Source organism: Chlorocebus sabaeus, chromosome 27 (assembly GCF_047675955.1).
Source record: "Chlorocebus sabaeus isolate Y175 chromosome 27, mChlSab1.0.hap1, whole genome shotgun sequence".
NCBI classification, from domain to species: domain Eukaryota; kingdom Metazoa; phylum Chordata; class Mammalia; order Primates; family Cercopithecidae; genus Chlorocebus; species Chlorocebus sabaeus.
Window position 1 is genome coordinate 35,516,823 of NC_132930.1, and position 25,661 is coordinate 35,542,483.

Genomic DNA, 25,661 nt, shown 5'->3' on the forward strand with positions numbered 1-25,661 from the left:
TAAATGCACTCCCCTCCCCAGAAAAAAAAAAAAAAGCTGGGTATGGTGGCTCACATCTGTAATCCCAGTATTTTGGGAGGCTGAGGTGGAAGGATTACTTGAGCTCAGGAATTTGAGAGGAGCCTGGGCAACATAGCAAGACCCCATCTCTACCAAAAAAATAAAGGTTTATAGAAGATAGTCATAATGAGGCTTTTAACTAGACATGGGGTGCAAGGGTCTAGGCTGAGGCCAGAGTTGCTTTCAGGAAGGACCTGAAAGCATCTGCAGAGAAGCTGATTTGGACAGTGGCTTCTCAGACACGGTGATGCAGGTGTGAAAGCACAACTATGCCAATAGTCATAGGAACAGTCTGTGAAGAAGAGTGTGGTAAGGGTCTAGTTGATGGTGGACAAAGGAAGCAGAAATTTTAAAGATGTGATTGGAAGAAAGGATATTCAGTATTGCCAATAGCCAGGCAAAAAGTCACTCAAAGAAGGAATACATTAAAACAATGGAAACAGATTTATTCATTGAATAAATGGATCGCTTTCATGACAAATGGACTACAATACTACTGCCTGTACAGGAGTCTAAATGCTTCAAGCATTCCCAATTAAAACTTTTAAAAAGGCACTCAAAGTGATTATTCCATAAAAATCCTTATCAGAATTGAGGAACAGACTGGGCGTGGTCACTCATGCCTGTAATCCCAGCGCTTTGGGTGACCTAGGTGGGAGGATCACTCGAAGTCAAGAGTTCAAGATCAGCCTGGCCAATATGGTGAAACCTGTCTCTACTAAAAATACAAAAAGTAGCCCTGCATGGTGGCGTGCACTTGTAATTTCAGCTCCTCGAGAGGCTGAGGCAGGAGAATCACTTGAACTCTGGAGGTGGAAGTTGCAGTGAGCTGAGATTGTGCCGCTGCACTCCAGCCTGAGCAACAGAGCCAGACCCTGTCTCAAAAAACAAAAATAATTGAGGAACAATGTGTTGTGGTGCCTGATGCATGCTAGTGGCACGATGGTGACTGGTCCGTCAAATATTGGGACTCAGCTGATGCAAGAAGATCACGGGGTGTGGATTATAATGGAAAAATCACAGTGGCATCACGCTGTTTGGTTCTTCATTGCACTTAAGGGCCCAAAGCTTCATGTTACATGGTAAAATGGTCTACAAGGCCCTCCTTATTTCCCTGACTTCATCTTCATCTTCTATTCTCACTTTGTCACCTCCAGTCACACTGGATTCCTTGGTGCTCTTCAAAGACACTAGTTTGCCCCGCCTTAGGGTCACGTGTCTCTTCACATTGTCTAAATCCCCCTTCACCAAGATGTCCATATAGCTTACTTCTTCATCTCCCTCTTCACATTTTTGCTTAAATGTTATCTTGTCATTAAGTTCAACCCTTATCACCATGCTTAACACTGCAATCTGCCTTCTTCTGCCCATGACCTTCCTTTTATCTGCTCTACATTTTTCTTTTCTCCATTGTACTTTTCACCTCTAACTCAGTAGCTAATTCCTATCTTTATTTTATATCTACATTTTCCCTGATAGAATGTAAGCTACATGAGGGCAGGGATCTTTGTTGAAATCATGGATGTGTCCAACCACCTACAGCAGGGCTTAACCCAAAAAACATGGCTGGGGAAAGAGGATAATTTTGTGGGGAGGTTTGAGCTTTGTGGGGGAATAAAACTGGTGAGAAATTATGAAATATGAGAACATTACACAAGAAAGAGGGAAATGGGGTTTGAAGAAATCTCCCTGGAGTCTGTGTGTCCTTTTTGCAGTGTTTGAGAAATACAAATAAAAAACTTGAGTTGTTTTAATGCGACATAGTCTAGGGTGTTTAAAAAATATTTTAATATTAATTTTTCTTGTACAGGGAATTCTAAAGAAAAAAGAGTATGCAATGAAAAGTCAATTTCTTCTCCTCCCTTTGAGTCTTCTGGATACCCAGGTTCCCTCCCTAAAGGTGATCACCTTTGCCAGTTTCTTGTGTGTCCTCCTTCCCCATGTTGGCATCCCATATGCAATGTTCTGTGCATTGCCTTTTCACTTAGTTTCCATATGAGTATTTATAGCTTCTGTATTGACACCTGTATGTGTAGAGCTGTCTTGTCCTTTTTAATTTAATGGCTAAAAATCCATCATATAGATGTGTTTGTAATATTTAACCAGTTTCCTACTGATGGGTATTTGGACTATTTTCTTTCTTTTGCTATTATAAGCAATGGTGCAATGAATCTATCTATCTATCTATCTATCTATCTATCTATCTATCGATCTATCGATCTATCGATCTATTGATCTATCGATCTATCTATCTACAAATGGCTTATGACATGAGCAGCAAATAATTTCCCCCAGTTTGCCCTTTGTCTTTCCTCATGTATTTTAAAATATTTTTACCATGAAACTATTTTTTGAGATTCAATTTATTGTGTTTAGAAGGCCTTCACCACTTTAAGGTCCTGAAAAGAATCCTTGTGCTTTTCTTTCCATTTTTGTTTCATTTTTTTCACATTTAAAAATTTGTTCCATCAGAATTTTTCTGATAAAAAGTGTGAGGTGGGGATACAACTTTATATTTTCAACTCCTTGTATTGAATAATCCACTCTTTACCCCTCCCCCACTGCCTTGCAGTGAACTTGGTTATTTTGACTGGGAATAAACCATGTGGGTCACAATTTCATAAACATTATAATAATTTTTAAAAGCTTTATAAAGATATAATTTGCACACCATAAAATTTACCAAAGTGTACAACTCAATGTACATCACAATCCAATTAAAGACTATTTTAAAACTCCAAAAAGAAACCTGTACCCCTTAGCTGTCACTCCACATACAACATGCTTTAAAACACTTAATTGAATTCATGAGTAGCTGGGACTACAGGTGTGTGCCACTACACCTGGCTAACTTTTGTATTTTTTGGAGAGATGAGGTTTTGCCAAGTTACCCAGGCTGGTCTTGAACTCCTAAACTCAAGCGATCTGCCCACCTCAGTCTCCCAAAGTGCTGGGGTTTCAAGAGTGAGCTGCCATGCCCAGCCTGGAAATACTGTTAATCTTGAACATGTCTATCCTGGATGCTAATTATAAATAATCCTCAGTCCTATTTTTTTGTAGGGATTACAAAGCAACAGGTTTTTGTTTTTAAAACACATTTAAAAAATTTAATTTGTGTTACTTTAGATTCGTGAGCCTCCATGTTAATGTGTTTATATTTGAGGCAGAAATGTTGTATATAGTATTTTGTGAATTTATTTAATCATGGAACCCTTTGTTCTTGCTAAACTAGCCACGGAAAATACTTGGAGAAATACTGATTAACTCAGTACAAAGACTGAACTCCTGGAAAACATGTTCATAGACTGAGATCCCTTTGTAAATAGCATATTATTTTTTCCCCAGTGTAAGTAGACTCTAAGTATATTTTTTTCTTGTAAAAATAAAATATGTTGGTGGTGGGAATGTAAAATGGTGTAGCGCCTGTGGAAAACAATATAGTGACTCCTCAAAAAAATTAAAGAGAATTACCATATGATACAGCAATTCCACTTTGGGGCATATATCCAAAAGAAGTAAAATCAGGGACTCAAATATTTGCACATGCATGTTCATAGCAGCAGGGACTCAAACCGATATTTGCACAGCCATGTCTGCAGCGTTATTCACAATAGCCAAAAGGTGGTAGCAACCCAAGTGTCCATGGAAAGGTGAATGAGTAAACAAAACCTGGTCTACGCATACAATGGAATCTTCTTCAGCCTTAAAAAGAAAGGAGATACTGACGACACATGCTACAACATGGAGGAACCCTGAAGACATTATATTATGTGAAATAAGTCAGTCACAAAAGGTCAAATATTGTGTGATTCCTCTTACACTAAGTTCCTAGAGTAGTCACATTCATTGAGACAGAAAGTAGAATACTCGTTGTTGGAAGAAGAAGGGGAGAGGGGAATGGGAATTTATAATTTCTTGGGTACAGAGTTTCAGTTTGGGAAGATGATGAAGTCCTGGAGAGATGGTGATGATATTGCACAACAATATGAATGTATTTAATGCTGCAGAACCGTATACATAAGAATGATTGAAGTGGTAAATTTTATGATATGTGTATTTTACCATAATAAAAAAAAACTGAATAAAAAAATGAATTGGAATGCAGGGACAGAACAGTATTCTTATTTCTGTGCCAGGTGTTTTAAGGACATCCTTTACTTTATCCTCACACCACTTGTTATGAAGTAAGTGCTATTATCTTCACTTTACAAGTAAGAACACTGATACTTGGTGGGCTCAAGTCCACACAGGCATGAAATGGTGCAGCCAGAATTTGAACTGAGTTCTTTTGCCTTCAAACACTTGAGTTTGTCCGTACATCATGTGAGGGAAACTATAACGTATTACTTCATGACAACAGGCTGGACTTGATAATTAATTCAAGTTGCAATGTGCTTTGCCTGGAAATCATTAAGAAGAGAATAGGTAACCAGGGAAAGCCAATATGAGACATTTCCTTGGCCTGCAGAGGTGAAGATTTCACAACAGCAGGCTCTGTGCTTCTCTTGTTGCACCGGGAGTGGCACTGTGACTGGGACAGGATGGAGACCTGAGCTGCTCATGCCTCAGTTCCTTTTATGTTACTGTTCACCAGCTCCTTGCCTTTGGGGGCTCCAATTTTCCTCTGCAGAACTGCTTTTCCTGTTTGCCATGAATTAACCTCCTTCTCCTCCTGGCACTACTCAAGTCCCTGCAAGGCCACACAATTGCACTGTGTTATGGCTATCTATTGACTTGCTTGTTCCTCACTAAAATGTGAACTCTAGGACAGAGACTAGTCTACAGTAGAGACTCAATGAAGAAAAAATATTCATCAATATTTATTATTGTCAACAGTTCATTATTGATAAAGTTTCGGCTGCTTTATGGCACAATGATTTAAAAAACCCTGACATTTGCAAAACACTTTATATTCTAGAGAGCAATGCTAAGCCCATATCATCCTCCCCAAAACCATCTTGTGGTAGGTTAGATGGGGATCCAAGGTCCAGAGAAGTCCCACAACTTGTCTATGGTTAGAAAGCTAGTGTCAGTCCAGAGATTCGAAGCTAGGTCTTTAGTTTTATGGAATCTTCCTACAGAATCATCTGTTTAACAAGCTAAAAAGCTCCCATCACGAGAACAGGCCATTCCATCTACATTTGCTAAAATTCTAAAAAAAAGAGTAAACACCATACCTTGCTCTTAGATGGTGGGCTGCTGCAGGATTCTAAATCCACAAGAGACTGAGGATCTTTCATGAGAGCTCAGTGAAAAACTTGCTTTGGTACCAGACAGAATAACAGATCCAAGTTCTCAAAGATTTCCAAATAGTTGTGCTAAAAATAATTTTCTCGTTTAGTCCCAAAGAGCCAAAGGCCCTGGAAGTCATTCATCGAGTGAGGCTCAACTCGGGGACCAGTTAAAATTACAATTCTGTTTGGGATAAACTTTAAGTGCCTGCTTTCCTTCAGTGGTAAGTTTAGAGCTTCTCCATCTCTGTGTGTTGTGGCCTCTTTTTCAGATTTGTTTACTTAATTTTTTCCCTCTTCGTTTGTTTTCCACTGAGTGAATGTTTCAGGAAAAAAATTACTCACTGACTGGAAATTAGTTGTTAACTTAGAGAAAAAAGCCATTTTGTATTTGAGAGTTTTGGAGGTAGAGCCTTTAGATTCTGGACCTAGGATGGTGTCTTGTGGAATAATGAGCACTGTCCCTATTCTTGGTAAATATGGCAGGAAAACAGCCCCTCATTCTATGTGCTGTGAAAAGAAAGAGGGTTATGAGAATTGTACTGATTTTGCTTTCTTTGTTCTTTGCTGAATGGATAAATGATTGGCTATTTTTAGAAAACTAATATGTCTTTGTGCCTCTAAAGAACTGATCATAACATCTCAAAAGGCAGAATGATTCTCCAAAGCATATGACTAGTCATCTATGGTGCAATCAATTTCTTTGTTTCCCTCTGCTGTGTATTTCTTATATTTCCTTGGCAACAGCAATATATAATTTATGATGTCATTTATGGAAATTAGACAGCTGAAAAAAATCTTGTTTTTATCTTTATTTTCCTCTCATTCTTCTCAAGCAATGAGAACTCTTATTGAAAGGAATGTTTCCAGAGTTAGTGAAGTGGATGTTGACCACACACTTGACCAAGGAGACTGCTGGGCTCCCCATTCTGATCAACTTAATTTTGCCTTTGGGATCCACTCTCCACACTGGAGGAAATGGTCCTTTGAATTTGTTGGCTGTCCAAAATCTTAATGCCATAATAGTGTGGTCAAAACAATGTCTTGAGCATAGAAGCTAGTCATAACTTATTGCTGAATTAGAGTCAAGTTTAAATCAGATAAAGTCTCTGGGTCTGTTTTCTCATTTTCAAAATAAAATGGTTGTCCTTGATTATTTCCAGGGTTTCTCATAGTTCTTAATATTCTCGAACCAAATGATGGTGTCTGATGTCACCCATTTACAAGCTTAATTTCAGGTGAGACAGCCTTTTAATATGTTCATTTATTTGTTTATAAGCGATAACTTCTTAAGTGGGCTTTTTCCATTATCTCTTCTTTGGAGTAGCCCAATCTCTGCCAGGGGGCTCAGAAGTGGGTGAATTTGTAGACCAATAAAATAACAGATGCATTCTTATTTTTCTGCCTTAAAGTGTTGATAAAATTTGTGAATATTCATATTTTCTTTTCTGCGTCATTCATAACTTCTCTAACTTCTCTTTAATGTTGCTTACCACACAAAATAAGGTTTTCTTTTTCTTTTTTCTATTATTATACTTTAAGTTCTAGGGTACATGTGCACAATGTGCAGCTTTGTTACATATGTATACATGTGCCATGTTGGTGTGCTGCACCCATTAACTCATCATTTATATTAGGTATATCTCCTAATGCTATCCCTTCCCCCTCCTCCCACCCCACAACAGGCCCCTGTGTGTGATGTTCCCCTTCCTGTGTCCAAGTGTTCTCATTGTTCAATTCCCACCTATGAGTGAGAACATGCGGTGTTTGGTTTTTTGTCCTTGCAATAGTTTGCTGAGAATGGTGGTTTCCAGCTTCATCCATGTCCCTACAAAGGACATGAACTCATCCTTTTTTATGGCTGCATAGTATTCCATGGTGTATATGTGCCACATTTTCTTAATCCAGTCTATCATTGATGGACATTTGGGTTGGTTCCAAGTCTTTGCTATTGTAAATAGTGCTGCAATAAACATATGTGTGCATGTGTCTTTATAGCAGCATGATTTATAATCCTTTGGGTATATACCCAGTAATGGGATGGCTGGGTCAAATGGTATTTCTAGTTCTAGATCCTTGAGGAATCACCACACTGTCTTCCACAATGGTTGAACTAGTTTACAGTCCCACCAACAGTGTAAAAGTGTTCCTATTTCTGCACATCCTCTCCAGCACCTGTTGTTTCCTGACTTTTTAATGATTGCCATTTTAACTGTTGTGAGATGGTATCTCATTGTGGTTTTGATTTGCATTTCTCTGATGGCCAGTGATGATGAGCATTTTTTCATGTGTCTGTTGGCTGCATAAATGTCTTCTTTTGAGAAGTGTCTGTTCATATCCTTTGTCCACTTTTAGATGGGGTTGTTTGTTTTTTTCTTGTAAATTTGTTTGAGTTCTTTGTAGATTCTGCATATTAGCCCTTTGTCAGATGAGTAGATCGCAAAAATTTTCTCCCATTCTTTAGGTTGCCTGTTCACTCTGATGGTAATTTCTTTTGCTGTGCAGAAGCTCTTTAGTTTAATTAGATCCCATTAGTCAATTTTGGCTTTTGTTGCCATTGCTTTTGGTATTTTAGACATGAAGTCCTTGCCCATGCCTATGTCCTGAATGGTACTGCTTAGGTTTTCTTCTAGGATTTTTATGGTTTTAGGTCTAACATTTAAGTCTTTAATCCATCTTGAATTAATTTTTGTATAAGGTGTAAGGAAGGGATCCAGTTTCAACTTTCTACATATGGCTAGCCCGTTTTCCCAGCACCAACATAATAAGGTTTTTTGTATCATTAAAGTATTACAGTATTTTCTCTGTTCTTCAACACAAATTGGATTTTTTCTTTTTCTTTTTTATTATTTTTCATCTCAGATAAATTATTTTAATCTATGTCTTTCTGAACTCATTCTTTTTCCCAGAGAGAATGAACCTTCGAAAATGTCTCTGAGAGTTTTCAGAACCTCAGATGTTGATAAAGCTTGTCAGTGTCTATTTCACTCAGTTATTTTCACACTTATTTTAGAAGCAGTGGTGAAGTGATGGGTAGAAAAATATGCTGAAGGAAGTATTGACTCAGAATAAAAGTCAGATTCCATTTTTACCTGCCACTCACCCCAATGACAGGGTCTTATTTTATCTTTCCTAGGCAGATAATCTTCCTTTCTCAACTTGTGTGCCTTTTTATCCCTATATCATTTATTTACTTTTCAACTGAATTCGGTCTATTCCATTCCAATCCCAGAGCACCTAACAGTTTGCCACTAACCTAGCTCTCAAAAAGAAGGTTCAGATTTGTAGCTTTTGTTAATATTCTTTGAGTGACATGGTCAATTTCAAGCTAACAATCTGACCTTCACTGAATGCAGAGTTGGGAAGTTTTAGAATGTAGAATTGTAGAATTGGCCCTTGCTGGCAGGTGTAAACTAGCTCTGCACACCACTACACACATACATACACACACACTCACATACCATTTTTCTAGGTAGTAGAATTATTTTAAAAAGAAGTTTCTAGCTGATATGTAATGAACATGTACAATGTGCTAAGACATGACAAACATCACTTTCTTTAATCCTCATCATAACCTCTTGAGGTGAGTAATTGCATTATCCTCCTTCTACAGCTGAGTAATTTAGACAGTCTGAATCACAATTGACACACCTAACCACTTAACATATTTACTTCCTAGGTTGTTGCTAACTTTAAAAGACCACATTTTTTTGCATCCAAACAACTTGCAGTTGCATACCCCTTGTTTCTTCCTTCTCCTCTCCATGGGTGCCCTGGGTTCTGTTAGGAATCGAATCTTCTCTTTCTAACCTCCGTGCCTTGCTTATATCATCTGCAGTAGCTGCAAGCCATTACGAACCATGTCTCCCCTGTGCCTCTTTCTCCATCTGTTCACATTCATCTTCTGTATGCATCACTTTCTACAGAAAGTCTCCCTGATATTCTCAACCAGGTACAACCCTGTCTTCTCCTGAACCCTTCTAGCACATAATTTGGATCTCTCATGCACTTTAGCTCACTGGCTCTTAACTAGATCTACTGAATGAGCACATCAGCAGATTCAGTTAGGCACTGATATTTTTTAAACGCTCTATGGGTGATTCAGATGGGCAGCCAGGCTCTAGGAATCTTTGCCTTCTCTACTCTTGCTCAAATGATGCCTTATCTGCTTGTCCTTACAAACCAGGGAGTTGTAGTGATACAAATCTGGTCTTCTTTGTGTCTCATCCTGTTCTTTTATTTATTACTTCATCACATATTTATTTAGCTGCTACTATATGTCAGATGCTGAACGCTTGGTCTGAGTGTTCAGTAAAGAGCAAACAAAGAGTCCTTGTAGAGACAAAATCTAGTGGGGAAGAGAGGTATTTATGAAATAATCACAGAACTATGCTGAACAGGATATGAATTGGGAATTCCCATCCACTTGGAATTTCAGCTGAGAACACAAAGCAGAGAATGATAGGCTACCAGTGCTCATACATGGACTTAGAACTTGTTAAAATCCAGCTGGATCTGGCAGTCACCATCAGCCATTTTCAGTCCACATAAGAGAAAACTAGAAACTCAGAAGGATTAGTGTTTGAAGAGAGGCATCAAGATAGAGTTGTGGAGAAGGGAAAGCAGTGCAGGGGCAGCTGTCAGAGAGGCAAGAATATATGCCCTCCCTGAGAGAGAGATGGTACTGAGGAAGGCAGCTGAGTTGGGCCATCTTGATGGGACTTCCTGAGCCAATGAGTCCTCCTAGTTGGGGGAGGCCACTAAGAAGTCGCTGGGTGTATCACTGAGTACAGAAGCTGAGGCTGGCATGGAAGCACTGCAAGCTATCAACCAAGGAACACCTTCACCCTGAAAGAGCCAGCATTTGGCTACCTGGAGTGCACAGCAGCAGACATTGGAGCCAGTAGAGGATCATACAAATAGCACTTATTAAGTAAAAATAATCACTTTTGTCCTGATTCTTTTACTCTCTGACCTGACTCAAGAGGAGCTGAAAGTGAAAGGAGGTGGCAGGAGATGGGGGAAGAGTGAAACGGTATAGCATATCCTGAACTACAGTCATGGAGATGGACAAGTATTGTATTGGATATAAAATAGAAAATTTGATTTAGATTTGTCTTTTTAATATCTGAAAATGAGTCACAATTGACTAATAAAATTGTTCATGTAACTGGAAGTTACCAGAAAGCCAAGAAATTTGCCTGAGATGTCGTGAAAGGGCAAGGAAGAAAGATCCAACAGAATTTGGCAAGAACAAATGATGGAAGAAAAATGAGATTATTTGTTATTCATATCATATGAAGGACAGTTAATACTATTTGATAAATTCAATAAGTTTTGGAGAATTCTCTGAAGGAAAAAATAACGGATATTGTGGAGTGTTTAGCTGGACAACCCAGTTGAATCTTGCCTAAAGAGAGAATTTGCCTAAAGGAATGACATCTGACCTAAAAGGGGGAAAAATAGTAGGCATGAACCTGGCAGAAGCGCAGAAAAACACATCCAGGCTGAGAGAATGCCATATACAAAGGCCCTGAGGTGGAAGAGGATGACGCTGAGTGGAGGCCAGTGGGAAAGAGCAAAGGCAGGCATGAGCCTGCAGGGAGGATGTGCCTGGGCCAGGCGGGGCTCTGTTGGCTACGGGAGGTTCTGATCCTTATCCAGGGGTCAATAGGTTCCCCAGAAGGGCTGTGAGTGGGATATCATGAACCAGGCTGTTGACCAGGTAGAGGTGGTACCTGCTGCCGCTTTCCTGGCTTTTCAAGCTGACTTCAACCAGCTGAAATGACTCAGTTTGGTTTCTAAACTGAATCTGCTGTCATTGCAGGAAAAAAGGTGGATTCTTATGAGAAAAGGAGTTTGCATATTTAAAAAAGGCAATTCACTAACTCATGGAATGAACAAATGTCATTGATCCCTGTGTGTGCCAGGCACTGTGCTGGGCCCTGAACATACAGCTTTGAAAGCAGAAGATAGGATCTCAACTCACAGTTCTTACATTGCACTGGGAATTTCGCACTATTAGAGAAGAAGGGATTTCAGAGGTTTTATCTGCTTGAGTTTCCCATTTCACAAATAAAAAGCCAGATTCAGTAAGAAGTGAATTACCCAAATAACCTATTTATGCTAAACCAGAACTGGAACTCAGGTCCCTGCAGGATGGCCAAAAGAGTCTTTGCTCTACAGCCTTCACTGATACCTGGTTCCTAACTTCACATGTAGAAGACAATCCAGTGTTTTAATCTACATAAATATCCATGATTGTGGATAAATGTGAATTAACAATTTAGCATTATCCTGGATCATAATACTTTACTTTGCCCAAAATATCACTTCTCGTATTTTAAAACATAAAAAACTTTGGCCAGATGTGGTGGCTCATGACTATAATCCCAGCATTTTGGGGGGCTATGGTGGGAAGATTGCTTGAGACCAGTCTGGGCAATATGGCAAAACCCCATCTCTCAAAAAAAAAAAAAAAAAAAAAAAAAAAAATAGCCAGCCATTGCTGAGGTGCATATATAGGCCCATCTACTCAGAAGGCTGAGGTGGGAGGATGGCTTGAGCCCAGGATGTTGAAGCTGCAGTGAGCCATGTTTGCACCACTGCACTCCAGCCTAGGTGACAAAGCATGACCCTTTCTAAAAAAAAAAATTATCAAAAGTTTTAAACCTATTAAAAAATAGAGATCAAGTAGATAATGAATTTCCATGTATCCACCGAGCTATTTGGAAATTTAGCATTGAATAGACAGGAAATAATATTAGATGAAATAATATTAGGTTAGGGTAGATATTAGATGAGAATGCATTTTCCCTGATCCTTTGGTCTTCAGGAGGAAGGATTTTCCAAGTACACTCTTTTCCTCCCTCACCTCTTGATTTATTCTGCCCCAGGGAAGGTAGAATGAATTATCGGATAGGCAAATATGAAAAGAACAACTAGGCATGTTCAGGTCAATGAACTGGAGATAAAAAATCTGCCAAATCCCAAGGAATCTGGATTAAGAAGCTCCTTTGCTGTCATATCTGAGCAATATCCTTTTTTTTTTTTTAAAGCAGGTTTATTAGAGTATAATTATTAAAATGTAAAATTTACCCTTTTGGTAAATTTTTGATTTTGGTAAAATTTGGTAAATATGATGATTTTTGGCCAATGTATGCAATGGTGTAGCCACCACTAAAAAAGAGATACAGAGCATTTCCATTCCCTCCAAAGTGTTCCCTTTTGTCCTTTTGTCCTTTTGTAGTCAATCTCCTCCACCCCAGCTGCCTGAAACCTCTGATCATATATCTGTCCTGTAATTTTGCCTTTTCCAGAGTGTCATATAAAAAGAATCTTACAATATGTGGGTTTTTGAGGCTCTCTTCTTTCACTTAACATAATGTTTTTGAGAGTCATTTGTGTTGCATGTTTCTTTCATTGCTGAGTAGTATTCCATTGTATTGCTGTACCACAAATTTTAAATATCTATATCTATATATTTATTAACCATCTACTATGTGCTACCTACAGTGAGTCCTGACCACTTAGTGAAGTAGGTATTGTTATCTCCTTATTACAGATGTGGGAACTGAAGTTTCTAAATGAGAGAACTGGCCCAAGGTCATACAGCTACTGAATGATAGATTTGGCATTCAAACCCAGATTTGTCTGACCTTCAAACCAAGCTGTTGGTTTAAGATGAGGAGAGTGATAGTACTTGGCTCCTCAGATTGTCGTAAAGATTAATTGAAATAATCCACAGAAAATGAGTCCCTGTTGCCTAGCACTTCGTGGGTGCTCCATAAATATGAAGTGGGTGAATAGTGCTGACATAGCTGCCACTGCTCTTACCACTGAGCTTTGGCTACTGTTCTTTGACAAGTGCCATTGACTATCCTGAGTTCTCTATGCGCCCCTTGTTTGCGCCTGAAAACCATCTGAAGGTCAGAGGCCTGGAAGCAAAGCCTCCACTCAATGATGCAAACCATTCCAGCCACAGAATTTTGAGTGTGTCTTTGTGACATTATGTAGGCATAAAAATAGTGGTGATCATAACAATACTGTGCTAATACCTTACATTTATTATTTAGTAGAAAAAGCTCTTCAACTCTCTTTTTCTTTCAGGCATCTCAGGTCTATTTGAACATTTTGGTGTTTCTAAACGTTTATCTGGATAATGGGGGGTCCATGTTCTCTGCTTTGTTTATTGCTAAAAACGTGAGGCGTTCTGTGGGGAGGGTGCCTGAGGATGTGAGCCAAGTTCAGGGTCAAGAGCTACATTAGACCCAACACAGGCAAAGATTTAGCGGCAGGTGGTGCCTCTTGCATACACATTCACTTCCAGCCAAAACGATGTCCTCAGCAGACTCCATCACATTGGAGAGAGAGCTGGGAAATCCAACAATGACTCATAGTGTGCTGGGGAGGAAAACTGAGCACTGAGGTTTGGAAAAAAAAAGACAAAGCAATGGAATGTTACCCTAGAGTCTAAACTAGCAGGAATCTTCATGTCTTCCCCCTTCCCACTGACATTTCTTTGTGGATTAAGACTGCTGGCTTTGAAGGACAAAGTCATCATTGTCCAGCCATGTGACCTTGAGCAAATTGCCTTGGGCAAAAGACTCTGAGGATTACCCCTCTGAAACCTTAGTGTTCTCTTCTATAAATTGAAATTTTAAAAATGTCCAAAGTAAGGTTGTTATAAAGTTTGATGAAGTAATGAACCTTGTTGACACATTTGTGCTACTCAAAAAATGTTGATTTCTGTTGGTGCAGGGAGGAGCATATTTAAGTTACAGGCATTCCTTTTTCTTTCAATAGTGTTTAGAGTTTACGTTCTTGTTGGGACTAGGAAATGCATGTCTTTGGAGGCACTTTAGATCTGTGTTTTCAGGATAATCTCATCTACGTGATCAGAAACACTCTCCTTAGGGATAGAACTTCTAAGCAATTTCTTGAAAACTGAAGGATGACTGAAAGGTGTCTGAGAAAATAAGTGCCAGAATGGAATAAGTAGTTTCTTCAGGGAGAGCTAATGGTTTCAGTAAAAGCCTGGCATTGAGAGAGAACAAGGCACCTTGGAGAGAGTGAGAAAGCTGGGGAGGCTGAAGAAGAGTGAGGAGGAAGAAGGGCGGGGGGTGGAGCCCGTTGCGGAGGCTGTGGATGTTGAGGCTAAGCTTTCTTGGGGGACTTAGACTTTATCTTCAGGGCATTAAGAAGCCAGTGAAGAGTTTGCGAGTGATGAGAACCATAAATAATTCCTATTAATAGATAGATTTCTTGGACTGCTATCTGGAGAAAGGATGGGAGGCAGCAAAAATGAAGCAGACTTGGGCAAAGATAGGTAAGAAAACCACCCCACAACTGGCGAGGATTCTAATATAATGGGATTCTAGAAGATTAGGCAGAGGTTTGGTTTGTTTGGTTTTTGTTTGGCTGTGTGTGTGTATGTTTGTGCGTGTGTGTGTAGATGTATGTGATTTCCTTTTAGTATTTTTTCCTATTCATATATACTTTTTGATCAAAATACATATACTTTTTTTTTTTAAACCTCATGTATTTTCTATAATTGTCCTATGGAGCTATTTGTATTTTGTTTTAAATATACAAATGAAATATCAGGAGGAAAAGGTAGAAAAACAAGAGTAAATATTTATTTATATAGTTCTATTTCTCAGAACTATACCGCTGTTACCACTTTGGTTTCTTTCTTTCTGTTATTTTTGTTCTCTCTGTGTATTCATAGGTCTTCTGTTCAAAGATTTGTAATAGTACCTATGCACTGTTGCTGTGTGCTTTTTCTTTAACCTAATATTATATCATAAGTGTTTCCCCTGTTTTGTTTTAGAGCAATTAATGGCCAAACAATATCCATTAAGCAGTTGTACAATAATTTATTTAAGCCCCTTCTCTCCTATTATGGTATAATTAAGCTGTTTCTATTTTTTCCTAGTATAAATGAGATTACATTGAAAGTTTTGTGCATAAGCCTTTATCCCTATTTAGGATTATTTCCTTAGGATAGATTCCCAGAAATGGAATTATTGGATCAAAAGGTCTGTATGTTTTATGTCTTTCTTGGTACATGCTGCCAAACTGCTTTCCAAAAAGTTGTGTGAATTTACACTGCCCCGTCCCTGTATAAAAACAAAATCCTGGGGAATGTAAGTTCCTCCACAGTCAGGCACCTTTTGTCCCTGGAACACAGAGCCACAGAATCTCAGATTTGGAAGGAGCTTTAAAGGTTAGTGAAGCTAACCTCTGCTGTGAAGAGAGCGTCAAAACTTGTTCCACAATGGTATTGGCAATTGTACCATTTTTGAGTTGGGTGGCATCTCAGAGGTCATTTTGCATAAATGCCCCAAATTGCCTACACAATCTCAGTCAGGGGTTCTGGGTAGTCTCTGTGCTGAGGGCTCTGCATACACCAACTCAGTCTTTCTATAACCACAGGAGAAGGATACTGTTATTGTTCTTTTCATTCTTCAGATGGAAAAACTGAAGCACAAGAGGTAAATAACTTGTCACAGGCCATGTGGTCTTAGGACTCTTAACTACTATGTTTTGCTACCTCTTTTCAGTAAATACCTATATAAACTAAAGAGAGACAAGCACTACAAAAGAAAAGAAGAGGGGTTGGTGAAAGAGATTAAAAAGAGTGCCTACTGTGGTTTGGGAGATCAGGGAAAGTCACTCTAAGGATGAGATACCTGGGGATACCTGAGGATGTCTTAGCCAGGTGAAGATGGGATAAAAGCCTCACAAGAAGGGAGAACAGCATGTGAGAGGGCCCTGGGGCAGGAGAGGACTTCGGGAATTGTAGTAACTGAAAGGACAATGGGTTGGAGCTTATAAGACAAAATAGCCTGTAAGAAAGGAGGTCAGAAAAATAGTAGGGGCCAAGTCATTTCAGGGCCTGAAGAGGTTGGCTTTTATCTTAACAGCAATGCGGTTCCATGAGAGGGTTAGAGGACACCATGATCTTTCTTGTGCATAAAATGATCATGGAGAAGGCATTAGAGAGGGCTTGGCGGGGGGGAGGTGGGAGCAAGTTGGGAGGCTGATGCAGCCGAGTGGGCAAAGATGATCATGTCTGGTCACTGTGGCTGCAAAGGATAAAGAGAGAAGTAGAGAGATTTTTAACAGACTTTTGTTTAAGTGCTGATGGGTGAGATGTAGCCTCTTGCTGGAAGCCTTTTGGGCGTTTGTCCATGCAGGCTCACCCTGACGAACCTTCTCTCTGCCCCCATGGTAATCCCCAGTGTTGGAGATGGGGCCTTGTGGGAGGTGTTTGGGTCATGGGGATGGATCCTTCATTAATGGCTTAATGTTGTCGTTGCAAGAGTGACTGAGTTCCTGAGAGATCTAGTTGTTTAAAAGTATGTGGCACTTCTTCCCTTCCCTCTCCCACTCAATCCGTGTGAGAGGCCTGTTTCCTCCTTTGCTTCCTGAGGCTCTCACCAGAAGCAGATGCCAGCACCATGCTTCTTGTACAGCTTGCAGAACTGTGAGCCAATTAAACCTCTTTTCTTTCTTTTTTTTCTTTTTTTTTGAGACAGAGCCTTCTTGATCATGGCTCACTGCAGCCTTCAACTTTTGGGCTAAATCAATCCTCCTACCTCAGCCTCTCCAGTATCTGCAATCACAGGTGTGTGCCACCATATTTGTAGAGACAGCTTCTCACTATGCTTCTCAGACTGTTCTCGAACCTTGGACTCAAGTGATCCTCTTGCCTTGGCCTTTCAAAGGGATACAATTACAGGCATGAGCCACGGTGCCTGGTCTCAACCTCTTTTCTGTATAAATTATACAGCCTTGGGATCTCTTTATAGCAATGCAAGAATAGACTAACATAGTCACATGTTTCATGAGTCATTTTACATTAAATGCTCAGAATAGATAAATTCATAAAGACAGAAAGCAGATTGATAGTTGTCAAGGGCTCAGGGGAGTGAGAAATGGGGAATAGCTGCTTAGTAGTATGGGATTCTCTACTGAAGTGATGAAAATGTTTTGGAACTTGATATAGTTGGTGGCTGCACAAGATTGTTAACATTCTAAATGCTGCTGAATTGCATATTTTAAGGTGGTTTGTTCTACATTATGGGAAGTTTATTTCAATAAAAAAATTTACAAAGAATACATGGGAATGAAATGCACTAGTTTCAGGTCCTCAGTGGTTAACTGAAGGACAGAGAAAGAATAAAAGGTGGATCTTTAGCTAAATTTATAATTTTTTTATTTCTTTATAACATAAAAGACCTGGAGGAAAACAAAAACTGTCACTACTTGGGCTCTCCCTGAAAAATCTTTTGTATAGGGAAATGCAGCTAAGACTAGGGAGAATGCAGTAGACAAGCAAGAAAGCAGTGTTGGCTGCATTTCGGCTGATTTTTCTTTCCACTGAAGATTTTTCTTTCCTCTGACTTTTAACACAAGAGGAAGGACTTCGAGGTCATGAGACTCAATTTGGTGTGCTGCGGCCACAGTTCCTATATTAGAATCAATGCAATAATGCAATGCTAATCTGAGATATAACAAACTGCAGAAATTGGCTTCTTACAATTAGTCTGTCTTTCCTCAGATGGAAAAGGAGTTGTGTGAGACAGCAGAGCACTTCAGGGTCAAGAACTCAGTCCCTACAATCAAGGCAGGATCGAGTATTGTGGAGAGAACCGGTGCCTCTAGTGAGTGGCTGCCCAGGTTACAGGTAAGGGGAGCTAAGGAACCCACCCTACTGAGAGGCCCCTGTACCCTGCCTGGTCCAGGCACTGTGTACATGTCAGCATGGTCAACTTTCAGGACCACCTCTAAGTGGGGGTTGGTTTGCCTGCACTTTGTAGTGGAGGAAATGGAATCTCAGATGAGGAACATGCCTAAGGTCACAGAGGGAGTTGAACAGAGCTGGTATTCCGATCCTGTCTGCCCAGTGCCAGAGCCTATGTTCACGGTAGTGCCTCTAGTTCTAAAACAGAGCCTGGCATGTAGAAAGTGCCGGATATATATTTGTTCAATGAATTAATGAATAATAGCAAAATGAAATAATTTCTAATGGTGTATTAGTTTGGTAAAGATGCAAAGAATTAAAACTAATTAAAGAGCAGGCACATTTATAGATTGTTCATGCAAATATAAAGTGGTATAAACTTTTAGGCGTGCAAAATTTATGTTGACAAATATATATAAAGAGTCTGAAAATTGTGCAAACCCTTTTTCCCAACACTTCCACCCTTAGGATGTAATGTAAAGACAACAATTTTTAAAAAGTACTCAAAGCTCTACAGCAGTGGTAATCAGAGTGTAACATTTTTTGATGTTATAAATGATTTGTTCTATAATTAAAGATTACTTAAATCAATGGCACATCAGCAAAAGGACTGTTTTGCAGTTCTTAAAAATCTATGTACTAAAAGAACATTTAATGACAAAGGCAAATCTTTTTTAACATATTGCTTAATGGAAAAAGAAGGCTACCAAATAGTGTCTCCAGTTTGTAATATTTATTCCAGTTTAAAAATAATATATACAGGCCGGGTGCTCATGCCTGTATTCCCAGCAATTTGGGAGGCTGAAGTGGGAGGATTGCTTGAGCTCAGGAGTTTGAGACCAGCCTGGGCAACATAGTGAGACCCCATCTCTGATATCTCTTTCTCTCTCTCTCTCTCTCTCTCTCTCTCTCTCTCTCTCTCTATATATATATATATATATATGCATCAAATAAAAAGATGAGAAGGCCCAATACCAAAATATTAATGTAGCCACATTGCTATACAGAGAGGTTATGGGCAATTTGTATTTTCTAATTTTATTTCTATTGTACTTTGCAACTATTTTTCAAGGGGAAATAAGCATATTCTTTTGGTCTTAGAAACAAGTCAATAAATGCTACATGAAAAAAAAACAAACTTACTCTACTCATCTAACGAACAATATCTTGTGTGGATGAAAAGAAATGTCCTTTTTCTTAAAGAAATAAATAATTGATAATGTAAAAGAGTGTCTTTGAATATTTATCTTAGTGTATTTTCTCTTCTTCCTCCTCCTCTTTTCTTTCTTATTTTTTTTTTGGTTCCTCAATGTACAACTCTAGCTCCTTCTCTTCCTGGTGCCAATCTTAAACATCTGGTTAATGATCTGAATTCTCTCCTTCTCCTGTGCTTTCTCATTGAGGAATTTGAAAGCAAAGAGTCTTGGATTTTAGACATTTGGGAATGGCCAAGATTTTGGACTTGTTTTGTGAAAAGATGTATTTGTTCAGTTGAGCAAGTGTGAAGCAAATGCTTTCAGCATGTCTATTAATCTTAGCAGTCTGAGTGATGTAAGGGTATGCACACTCATGTTTTATGATGTTTGGTTTCATAAAAATATGTTTGGTTTCAAGGCATTGGCTTCTATTCTCTGTTGACTAAGAACAAATTTGGAGTAAGGAAGGCATCTTGAATTTTATCCCAAACCTAGTTTGTTTTTTAATCATCAACTGGAACTCTATGATGGCTATGACTAACACATTTTGTGAGTTCATGAAAACATTTACTTTAATAGAAAAAAAAAAATAGAACAACTCTAGAATCAGAGTGACTGACGCTATGTTTTGCCAAAGGATTCTTGCTGGAAGGTTCTACTGAGAGTTTTGAGGGCTGTTACTGCTTATCACACTGAGGAGAAATGGAGAGATTCTAAATTTAGGTCACAGATTCTAAATAGAAAAGGAAGCAAAACAAAGGGATATTCTAGTCAGGTTGGGGAACTCAAGCCTGATTTATAACCACCGAGATGCAGGCAGAATTCTCTTTTCATCACACCAGAGTTAATAATGTGTTGAATGGAAGAAAATGTGTTTGTACCCCCAAAGCCCTATTAGTGTGTTCTTTAACTTGAATCAAGCTGCAGAACTATGAGATGCCATTGGGCAATGCTTAGGTTATAATGTGTAGTGCAAAAGTCCTGATAGAAAATGTGTGCGTATAATTTTGTAAGGAGAAAAATAAAAAGAAAGCCTCTACATTTAAAAAGACCAGAAAAAAATATCATGAAATGTTACTTGTTTTATGTTATGATCACAGATTTGTTTGTTGTTCTCTCCCTTTCTGTATTTTCTGAAATTCTTAATGATCATGAATTTTTAAAATAATAAATTGTCTATTTATTCATTCAGCACATAGCTTCCAATCATTAAGTTTAGAGCTTCAAGGATGATTAAACTATTTATCTGCCCTGAAGAAGCATACAGAACTCTAGGAGAGACACCAATTGACACAAAGTGAATAGCTGCCATGAGAGAGGAATGCTTGAGGTCCAAGTGTGTATCAAAAAGGTAGTGCCCATTATACCTGTGTGCAGAGTCAAAATTTAAGAACAATTAAATACACATTGCAATGACAATGTTCAATATGCATGAAAGAAAACATACTGTCTCCTTGACTCTAGGTTGCTCTCTCCAGTTACATTTGTGTTTGAGAAGACTGGAACTAAAAACTGAGATGACCCACTTTTGTAGGGGCTGAGTAAGGATCACACAGTATTGTGGTTGTCAATTTGAGAAATCAGTCAGTCTCTCTGAATCCTTGTTTCCATCCACAGAGGCTGCGACTTTGCCGATGCATCTTTTGAATGCCATTATATTAATGTGCAGTTACCTTGTTTCTCTGTCTCATGTGTTTTAGAAAGTTAACCTTCCTTTTTTATTTTAACTACCATTGAAGCATATTCCTTTTAGCAAAAAGTACAGCAGTAAAGAGCTCAACAAATTGGTTAGAAATCAGTTTTTAAAGAGAGAATATGAGCTCTCAATTGGGTCTCACAGGATTTTCCAAAGAGACTGTGCATTAACTTGGACTCATTACTGTTTATTTTGGCTGTTGAGAAATCTTTTTGGAGTGTTTGCCAATTTTTAGCATACCATCCATGTTGCAAGTGATTGGGTTTATTCATATCGATTCTCTCCGGGTCAAAGGAGTGTTATCTGTTTGTTACACAAACATTTATTTAGTGCCTACTATGTGCCTGGCCTCTACTCAGAGCTAGTGCAATAGCAGTCAGCAACAGACAGGGTCCTTACCTTCTGGGGAGATGACAATAAAAACATAGACAGATAAGTAACCATGGAAATAGGTGGTAGAAGGACATGATATGAACACAGAGGATGGCTATGGAGGTTGTATGCAGGAGACTGCGTCTGTTATTATTGATCCCTGATGCTCGATGTCTTTAAAATGTGCTGTTCATTTTGCTCAAATTTGGTGTTGGTCATCTTGCTACAGTGGACAGTACCTGGGCTTTGAAGTCAGAGCCACCTGGGTGGTGCAACTCCCAGGAGAGTTCTATAACGGATCTGAACATCAGTTTTCTCATCTCTGTTTTGCAGAGAAGACTGCACGCTGCCAGTGTTGGTGTGACAGAGAAATGGGTTAGGCAAACAGTCTGTAGAACATATTAGGGGCTCAAAAACTGAGGGATTGATTCATGTTCTTTTTATGTGATCTCTGTCTCCTATTGCTCACTCGTTGAGATTGCTGGAATTCTAACAGTTTTGCCTTCTATAAAAATCTCCAGAAAAGTAGTTACACAGGTGCACTTGTGTCTTTTCAAGTTGTCTTTTAGTGTAATTTACTTGCCAGGTGTAGTGAACTGCATAATAGCCTCCCAGAGATGTCTAGTTCTCATCCCAAGCACCTGTGAGTGTGTTTACCATACGTGGCGAAACGGGATTTGCAGATGTGATTAAATGAAGAGTCTTCAGATGGGCCAGTTATCCTGGATCATCTAAGTGGCCCCTGTGCTGTAATCACAAAAGTCCTTTTAAGAGGGAGGCAGAAGTTCAGAATTATAGAGGGAAGATGATGGTGTGGATGGAAGGAGAGGGAAACAATGAGAGAAGATGCTACCCTGAGGACTTTGAAGATGGAGGAAGAAGCCCTGTGCCAGAAAATGTGGGAAGTCTAGAACAGTGCTCCCCAAACGTTTTGGCACCAGGAACTGGTTTCATGGAAGAAATTTTCCCACAGACTGGTGGGGGTGGGAGTGGGAGATGGTTTAGGATGATTCAAGTGCATTATGTTTTTATTGTGCACTTTATTCTATTATTATTATACTGTAATGTATAATGAAATAATTATACAATTCATGATAAGGTAGAATCAATGGGAGCCCTGAACTTATTTTCCTGCAACTAGACCATCCCCTCTGGGGTGATCAGAGCCAGGACAGATCATCAGGCATTAGATGCTCATAAGGAGTGTGTAACCTAGATCCCTTGCATACATAGTTCACAATGGGGTTCGCACTCCTGTGAGAATCTAATGTTCCTGATCTGACAGGAGGTGAAGCTCACATGGTAATGTGAGCAATAGGGAGCAGCTGTAAATACAGATGAAGCTTCACTGACTCACCTGCCACTCACCTCCTGCTGTGCTACCCCGTTCCTAATGGGCCTTGCACCAGTACTGGTCTGTGGTTCAGGGACTGGGGACTCCTGCTCTAGAAGATAGAAAAGACAAGGAAACGGCATTCCCCTCAGAGCATCCAAGAGGAATGTAGCCCTGGAAGCCCATCTGAGACTTCTGACTTTCAGAACCATAAGATGATAACTGCTCCACCAGGTTTGTGATCATTTGTTACGGCAGTTATGGAAAATTAATATACCAGGGGAAGCCAGGAGACCCTGCCAGGGCTGTAGGCAACAAAAAGAATAGAGGTGTCTGGGTTGGTTTGGACAGTGATTTCTGAAGCCAGCATACCTGGGTTTGAAGCCCAGCTCCACCTCCTACTAACCATTTTCACACTGGGTGGGCAGAGCACGTTCAGACCCTGGGCTGTCGGACTCCACAACTCAGTCTCCTCTAGGAATGCAGGCTGACTAGGCTGCCGGAGACCCTCCTGGTGATTCTACACAATGGTCTGTTTTTAAGAGATCCAACAGCATCTCTCTAGGTTCATAGTTTCTGCCATGTCTGTGCATGGGCACAGTGGTTTTTTAAAAAAAACATTTCATAATGAAAAGCATGAATAGCGAAAATAAATCTTTCTTCCACATTCATCTCTCATCTCGTTTGTCTTTCCTGTGAAAATCATGGTCATCTTCAGAAAACGATATTCTCTCTACGCCTCAGTGTGCTTTCGGGGACAAAGTTAGTATATGTCCCATATACTAAATGGGACAAATGTTAGTATATGTTTAGGATATTTAAGAACACTGGCACATTATAAGTGCTCAATAAATGTAAATGGTTATTAATATAATGAGTTCTTATTGGAATGAATTTGCTGACTCCCTGGAATAATGGAAGTTAATATACATGTACATTTCCACAGTGAAAGTCTCGTTCAATAGGGGGCCAGTAGGAGTTTCTTTTGCTTCCTGTTCCCCTGTGGAAGGGAGATGCAATTGGGATGACAGGCACTGCTGCTTTTCAAAACTCTTGTTTTGTTTCTGGGTTGTAACTCAAAACCGATGCCGACATTGTAGCAGCCAAATAAAGTGGTGCCCTTTGACCTTGTTGCAATTCTGTATGTCTCTGGTAGTTTACAGGCTGCCTTCTTGCTGCTTTGCAAAAGATTTATTCCCCTAATAGTTCCGAAAACCAGAGAGAAAGCATATTCACGTGAAATCCTGGTGATTTTTCTAAGTTTACCTAGTTAGTTTAATACCATAATCTAGTGTAATTTATATCTCTAAAGCTGAAGGCTAGCCAATTGTGTGAATCTAGCCTAAGAAAAATAATTATGAATTCAGTAAAAATGTTCACATACAAAGATGTTTATATTGCAGCCCTATGAAAAACAGAAAAAACTGGAATAAACCAAAATGTCATGTAATAGTAGAGTTATTAAATATATTTTGGGTTAGTCACTCAGTGGAATATTATGCAGTTAGTTGAAAAGCTGATTATAATGCCTTTTCCATAATAAGGAAAATATTCACAATATACTGTTAAGAGAAACATTGAGGGTCAAAATTGTGTTCAGTACAATTATAATGCTTGTAATGATACAGCTCACACATTAACAGCCTGGCAGAAAATATACCAAAATGCTGGTATCCATTGTGAAACTGGTGGAATTATGAACTGTTTTTTTCCTACTTTCTATTTCCCATATATTTAGTAATATAATTATTTACATCTCTAAGAAAAAAAAAATGAAAACATAAAGCAATAAGCCAAAGCTCCAAAATAGTGTGGAAGATGTCCAAGAAAATTGTGACTGCACACATTTATAATTCTAAATTAAAATGCCTCAGGAGTTCTAGTTTCCTGGATTAGTGCTGATGGCAGGAAGGCTGGGGTGAGAAATTTTGGCCATTAGCACTTCACGGGGTATATAGAAACTATTTTAGCACATACACTTTCTGGCTTTAAGTCAACTGATTTGGTTTTATGAGACAAAGAAGAGTTTTGCTTCCCCAGATAATTTAATTGTGATCATTTCAATAACCTTCTTTCCAGCACAAGGACAATGGAGAAAAAAAAGAGTCATCATATGTATGATTTACTGAGGGCTCACTATGTGCCAAACTGTGTGTGGAATGCTTTATATGTATTGTCCTACTTCAGCCTGACAACTCTGGTAAGTCGGTCCTGTTATACAGATTTCATAGACGAGCTGCTCAGAAAAGTGAGCACACCAAGCCCAGGGTGTCTCATTGGGTGGGCAGAGCACGTTCAGACCCTGGGCCGTCGGACTCCACAGTTCACTGTCTCCTCCAGGAGCTCAGGCTGACTAGGCTGCCCGAGACTCTCCTGGCAATTCTGCACAATGCTCTGTTTTTAAGAGATCCAACAGCATCTCACTAGATTCATAGGTTCTGACCATGGCTGTGCATGTACACAATGGTTTTTAAAAATTTCACAATGAAAAGTGTATAGTGAAAATAAGTCTTTCTCCCACATTCATCTTTCATCCCCAGTTTGTCTTTCCTGAGAAAACCATTGTAAATAAGGAGCACTAAATAAATATAGATAGATACAGAGGCCCATTTCCAAGTTGCAGTCACTTAGAGTCTTGTAGGCCTTGAAAACCTCTGGATTTTTAACAAGCTTCCCAGATAATTTGGATGAAAGGCCTGAGGCTGAGGACCATCACTACCATGATACAGTGATGTCCAGTTGAATACAAATAATAGAAATTTCACCCTTTTTATGTCAATAATATATCAGCTGCATGCAGCCTTTTATGAAGATAGACATTTGATAAAGCAAGTTAATTTTTCTTAGTTTTACAAAAATCTAAAAATTTTAGAGAGTGGTTATTTTAGTTGGAGATGTTTCTGAGCAGAAGTGGAATTGAAAATTGATCTGAAAATCCCGTCTGTCCTTGGATGTCAACTGGGGTGCTGGAAGGAACATTGGACTTGGTGAGACTGGGGGTCTTAGTCAGCTCAGGATGCCC

At 39.2% G+C, this 25,661-nt stretch overlaps 1 protein-coding gene and 1 long non-coding RNA gene across 4 annotated transcripts in view; one reads left to right on the forward strand and one right to left on the reverse strand.

Moving 5' to 3' along the window:
- The window catches only part of LOC103246329 (uncharacterized), a 244,336-nt gene that overhangs the window by 46,145 nt on the left and 172,530 nt on the right, over positions 1 to 25,661 (forward strand). Inside the window, exon 3 of the long non-coding RNA XR_502363.3 lies at positions 17,860 to 17,985. This is a non-coding gene — a long non-coding RNA (uncharacterized lncRNA). The remainder of the gene's footprint in view (positions 1 to 17,859; positions 17,986 to 25,661) is intronic.
- Positions 1 to 25,661, reverse strand: part of C1QTNF7 (C1q and TNF related 7) — a 109,392-nt gene that overhangs the window by 14,512 nt on the left and 69,219 nt on the right. Inside the window, exon 1 of one of the 3 annotated variants that reach the window (XM_073012505.1) lies at positions 5,238 to 5,689. The exons of the other annotated variants lie outside the window; for them this stretch is intronic. The gene's annotated coding sequence lies outside the window, so the exon portion shown is untranslated. Of the gene's footprint in view, positions 1 to 5,237; positions 5,690 to 25,661 lie in introns of those variants that run through there. 3 annotated transcript variants of the gene reach the window in all.